This window comes from Cyanistes caeruleus, chromosome 15 (assembly GCF_971803275.1).
Source record: "Cyanistes caeruleus chromosome 15, bCyaCae1.hap1.1, whole genome shotgun sequence".
Lineage (NCBI taxonomy): Eukaryota > Metazoa > Chordata > Aves > Passeriformes > Paridae > Cyanistes > Cyanistes caeruleus.
Genome location: NC_141715.1, coordinates 628,434 through 633,982, shown reverse-complemented (window position 1 = coordinate 633,982; position 5,549 = coordinate 628,434). Strand labels below are relative to the sequence as shown.

The following is a 5,549-nucleotide window of genomic DNA, read 5'->3' as shown; positions in this document are numbered from 1 at the left end:
TTAACAAGAATTACCAGAGCTTGTTGCCATTTACTGTGTTTACAGATAGAGAAAGAGTGAAAAGGGGAATGGCAATTTCTCCCTGCATAACACTCACCCAAGAGAAAAGGGTCGAGAAAAGGTCAAGAAGGAAACTGCTAAAGCACTGAATACCCCAAACACAGCCTAATGTTCCCTAAAATGATGCTTGGCCGAGCACTGCGGTCAAGGGAAGAAACAGAAACAGTTTCTAAAAGGCAACTCTGAGGAAAGGCAGGAACAGCTTCGGTGGGCTTGGGCTGTCCTGGAGAGGAACCCAGGGGAACAGCGGGACCAGGCTGCTGGCAGTGCCATCAGCATCCCCAGCATCCCCAGCTCAGCTGTGCCTGTGGTGGAGAGCAAACCTGCCTCAGCCAAATTGTCCTTGTGTGATCAGAAAGAACGAGAAGTAGCTCAAATGAAGCTCAAATTCCATCAGCTGTTGTCAGCATCTCACCATCAGCACACTGAAGAAATCAGGTCCTGGGTATCCCCTTTTCCATTATACATTAATTACTTATTATTTCTACTGGTGTTGGTTGCCTGGAAAAACCCACAAAGGCAAAATCAGCACTACAAATTCTCTTCCAGCACCCTGAGTTTTGCTTTTGGCTGCAGGTGCCTCTCTCCCCAGGGCACTCAGGTTTTTGATGCCTCACGCAGTGAATGTACACAAGAAATGAGTGAACCCCAGCAGGAGAGAAGTCCCTGTGCACCTTGTGCAGTGAGGTACAGCTGCAAAAGGCCCTTAGTTCATTTTGCTGATTATAGAGTTGTTTATATCCCTTTTCAGTAAAGCTTAAACCCCAAGCAGGCTGGAGTGGCTCACCATTAAGATTCCTCATAAATCATATTCAGCCAGTCCAGAAGCAGGAGCTGCAGTGGATGAACTGAGCTCTAGAGCAGAATTGCTTTAAAGCCTCACAGAATGAAAGTAGAGTAGGATGATTTCCCAAAAACCTGAAAAAACACTGCAGGCTCCCTGGAGGGAGCAGGCATGTGGGTCAGAGCATGCTCCTGGTGCTCAGGCTGGGGACCCACAGCTCCTGCTGGGTGCTGATCCTCATCCTCTGCTGGCAGCTGCCCCAGATTATCTGCACCAGACCTGGGCTGGCTCATGGCTGGGCCAAGGAACAAGATCTTTTATTTTCCTCTCTTTATCTGGCAATACAAGGGAGCCTGAGAACATCCTCACTGCTTGGAAGCAGTTTTGGAGCTCGGCTGTCAGATCCTCCCATCCCTCCAGGAAGCACTGTGAGCCCTTGGAGAGGTGCTGGCAGAGATTTCCCTTTCTCCCAAGTGAGCCCACGTGCTCAGGAGCACCAGGACCTTCAGGAATTCCTCAGGTGACCCTCAGTGGCTGGGTTGTTCAGCCAAGAAAAACAAACCAGAGATGTTTGTGGCAGAGATCAGCCTGCCCTCTGGAGAATCACCTCCTGGAAGGGGCCGTGGGTTGGTGCCATGCCCAGGGAAGCAGCTGCCCGTGCCCTGTGTGACTCCCCAGCCGAGCACGGGGCATCCCTGCTGGGCCTGGAGTGAGGAACCTTCAGAGAGCCTTTCCTCAGCACACCTGGGAGCAGGGGACACTCCCTCACACCTGGGCACCAGTGGTCTCCAGCAGGATCCACGTTCACTGTGCAGCTCTGGGATTTCTTTGTGTGGAAATTCTCCCTGCTGTGCCACTGCTCAGCCCCTGGCACAGGACAAGTGCCGAGCTCTGATGGCACCTGTAAAGAGAGGCTGAAACACGGCTCTTGGCACCCGGCCACTCTGCAGAGATACAGATCTGCCAAAAGCCCCGGAGGGCTGAAGCAGATCCTCTGAAGGCCACGGTGACAAAGCAGCCATCCTGACTCAGCTGTGACCAGGTTGTGCAGTGTCCCCAGCCCCCGGAGCTGGGATGGCACAGCCGGGATGGCACAGCAGGGATGGCACAGCAGGGATGGCAGAGCAGGGATGCACAGCCAGGATGGCACAGCAGGGATGGCACAGCAGGGATGGCAGAGCAGGGATGGCACAGCTGGGATGGCACAGCTGGGATTGCACAGCAGGGATGGCACAGCAGGGATGGCAGAGCAGGGATGCACAGCCAGGATGGCACAGCAGGGATGGCACAGCAGGGATGGCAGAGCAGGGATGGCACAGCTGGGATGGCACAGCAGGGATGGCACAGCAAGGATGGCACAGCAGGGATGGCAGAGCAGGGATGGCACAGCTGGTATGGCACAGCAGGGATGGCACAGCAGGGATGGCACAGCTGGGATGGCACAGCAGGGATGGCAGAGCAGGGATGGCACAGCCAGGATGGCACAGCTGGGATGGCACAGCCGGGATGGCACAGCAGGGATGGCACAGCAGGGATGGCACAGCTGGGATGGCACAGCCGGGATGGCACAGCCAGGATGGCACAGCCGGGATGGCACAGCCGGGATGGCACAGCCAGGATGGCACAGCTGGGATGGCACAGCAGGGATGGCACAGCAGGGATGGCACAGCTGGGATGGCACAGCCAGGATGGCACAGCAGGGATGGCAGAGCAGGGATGGCACTGCCAGGATGGCACAGCAGGGATGGCACAGCCAGGGCAGCGCCGTGCAGCAGCTTCCTCTGGCAGCACAGGGACAGGAGGCGGATTTTACACACGGAGAAAAGGAGGAGGCTGGAGTCAGCTGAATGTTAACATGCCAGCTCTCCTTCTGTTCCTGTTGGAGCACGCCTGAGCCTGGATTGCCAGGGGATAATGTCACACTGGCAATTGTTTTGTCACTATGGCCATATTGTGTGAACGGCAGCGACAAAGCACAGCAGGCCTGGGGTGCCAGGGCAGGAGCACCCCTGGCACCTGGGAACCTGCTGAGCCTCAGGACAGGACCACAGTGTCCCCACCAGAGGCCAGGACAGCTGCCCCTGCACACCCTGGAGGATCCATCCCTTCCTGAGCAGAAGCTGGGACGTTCAGGTGCCCCAGCATCTCCTGGCAGAACCAGCAGCAAAGCCCAGTCCTGGTCTCTGGTAGAACCCCGGGGACAGCCGGGCTCTGCCCAGAGCCTGGGGCAGGCTCAAAGCCAGGGCTGCTCTCCCCTGGGCTGCTGAACTGGCTGTTACAGAAACCTTTCCTTGTCCCCAGGATGGACATGTGCTCTGTGGGGCTCTGGTGCCCTGATAAAATGCTTCCAGGTTGGAAGGCTGTGTGAGCAGCGCCAAGGAAATGGCAAGGCGTTCCAGATAATTATGCTTTAGTAGAGCTTAATCAAAGAAGCCGTGGACTCTGCTAGCACCAGAGGCGTCCTGCAGATGTATTGATTTCCACTCTGAAAGCCATATCTGTGTGCTGGAGCATGTAGAGAAACAAAAAGGCAGGATTGTGAATCCTGGCTGGAAGACAGTTGGGATAAGCTTGATAAATCAATGTACAAATGGGCTGTTTTATTTTTCAGGAGAAAAAAGTAAGGAATAGCTCTTACTCTCCCACCACCTGAGCTTCTGTCCCTTGGAGTAAACACAGGTTTTTGTTTGAAGAATATTTCTCTGGTTGGTAACTAGAGATGTTCTCTGTGACAAGGGAGGCTGAAATACTTCATCCTCTGAAGCTCAGGTGCTTCAGCAATCCCTGAATATTCCTCACAGCCAGAGCTGGGAGTGACCAACACTGGCCAGGACATGTCTGCATTTCTCATTTGGCTCAAGCTGTGATTCAGGGTACAACTGCCCAGACCCTGCAGCACATCCCCTTTTCTTTTTGCATTTGCTGCAGGCTGTAGGGAATTACCTGATTTACAGTGCAGGGGTGTGAGCTCATGGACCTGTAACAGCCCCATGACAGGATATTCCTGGGACCAGCCCTGGGCTGGAAGGATTTGTCAAAGTGCTGCATCCAAAGCAGGAGCTTGCAGCTCTTCTGGCTCCAAATGGGGACTGGAGCTGCCACAGGACCCCGGGAGCCAGGAACTGCTGAAGCACAGTCCTCCAAAACTGCTTCTGCATTCCAGCACCAGGATTCCCAAATCTCCAGTGGGCTGAGAAAAATCTGTTTCTTTCCTCATCCATAATTAAGGAGCAACCAGCTCCCCTTGCTCAGGAGACTGGCCAGGATGCTCTGAAGCTGGGCATTTTCAGTGTACTTGTTCTTATTTTTATTGCAGTTCAAAATACCAGCTTCCAAAGGGGAATGCTGTTCATGTGTGCCGCAAGCTGGAGCTTACAACATCATGGCTATTTTTAAAAAAGAAATAGGAAAAATACAGATAGATCCCACTTAAATAGTTTTGTTGGTTTCTTGATTTGTCCCCAGCAGAGCTGGGGCCACGTGCAGACACCTGGGCAGGGGCTGAGGGACTGGAGCTGGCTCTGGGCACTGTGAGCACCAAGCAGCCCCTGCTCTGGGGACCTCAGAGCAGCACCAGCACAGGCACTGCAGATCCTTCACTCCTGCCTCAAAAGGCTGATTTATTACAGAGGAAACACTTGTGGGAATACAGCTCTTTCAACTACATTTTCAACTGGAACTGTTTTCCAGCTGCTGGATGAAAGTATTGGTCAGACTGAGGAGACTCAGAGCAGCCAGCACCGTGCCCAGGGGCAGGAGCACAGGCCTCCCACCACGGGCTCAAGCACCTTCTCCACCGAGAAATAAACCCAGCTCAGCCTGTCCCTCCTCCCCTTTCCAAACTCTGCAAAGCCTTTGGGTTTGCACCAAAGGAAAGCAATGAAACCTCGGTCTCCAGCAGGCAGCCCAGCAGTTTCCCACCTCTCCAAATCCAGTCTGAACAGACATGCACACGCTCAGGTGTCCATAACCTTCACTGCCAAAGGAAACATTTTCACGTCCATCCCTTTTCCTCGGCAAGTGGCGGCTCCCAAAGGCTGCGGTGTCCCCAGCCCAGCTGTGCTGCGTGCCAGGAACAGCTGGCTGCCTCCAGCAGGCTCAAACATCTCCTTCCCAGACGGCAAAACACAGCAGAACCAATGTTTCATTAGAAGAAACAATTGATATTTAGGTATGTGGCACATCCATTAAGTGACTTGAAAGGTCACCCTTTAAAATGTCTGTGAACAACACGCAGAGGAAAGTCCCCACCTGGAATACCAATAGGGAGGAATTCCATCACCAGGAGCCTTTCATTTAAAAAGAACAAACAGAGAGCTTTGTGCTTCTCTTATCTCTAATCCTTACCTCTCTCTCCAGAGGTTTGCTCCAATTAGTTATTTCATATTAATGGTGGTCGGTGCTGCTCATTTCCCCCGTGTCCGTGGCAAGGACAGCCAGGAGCAGCATGGCCAGCCCTGCCCTGGGCACAGGCACAGGCACAGCCTGGCTGCCCGGCACATCCAGGGCTGCTTTGGATTTTCCCAAACCTCCTGCACTCGGGGAGATCTATTTCTGTAATTGCAGGTGTAAATCTGCCCAGAGGCTGAGCTGTTTGGCCAAAATAGCTGGAGTCAGTGCAAATCTCCAGCATTTTTCAACTGGGGATTGTTTGATGCTGTAGCTTATGGGGATGGTTTTCTTATTTTAACATTTGATGGCTTAT

At 53.5% G+C, this 5,549-nt stretch overlaps 1 long non-coding RNA gene across 1 annotated transcript; it reads left to right on the top strand.

The window, feature by feature from the left end:
- Nucleotides 1–2,770: 2,770 nt before the first annotated feature.
- Nucleotides 2,771–3,230, top strand: LOC111935360 (uncharacterized). The gene is made up of 2 exons (XR_002867664.2): nt 2,771–2,977; nt 3,146–3,230. It is a non-coding gene; the product is annotated as an uncharacterized LOC111935360 (long non-coding RNA).
- Nucleotides 3,231–5,549: the final 2,319 nt, after the last annotated feature.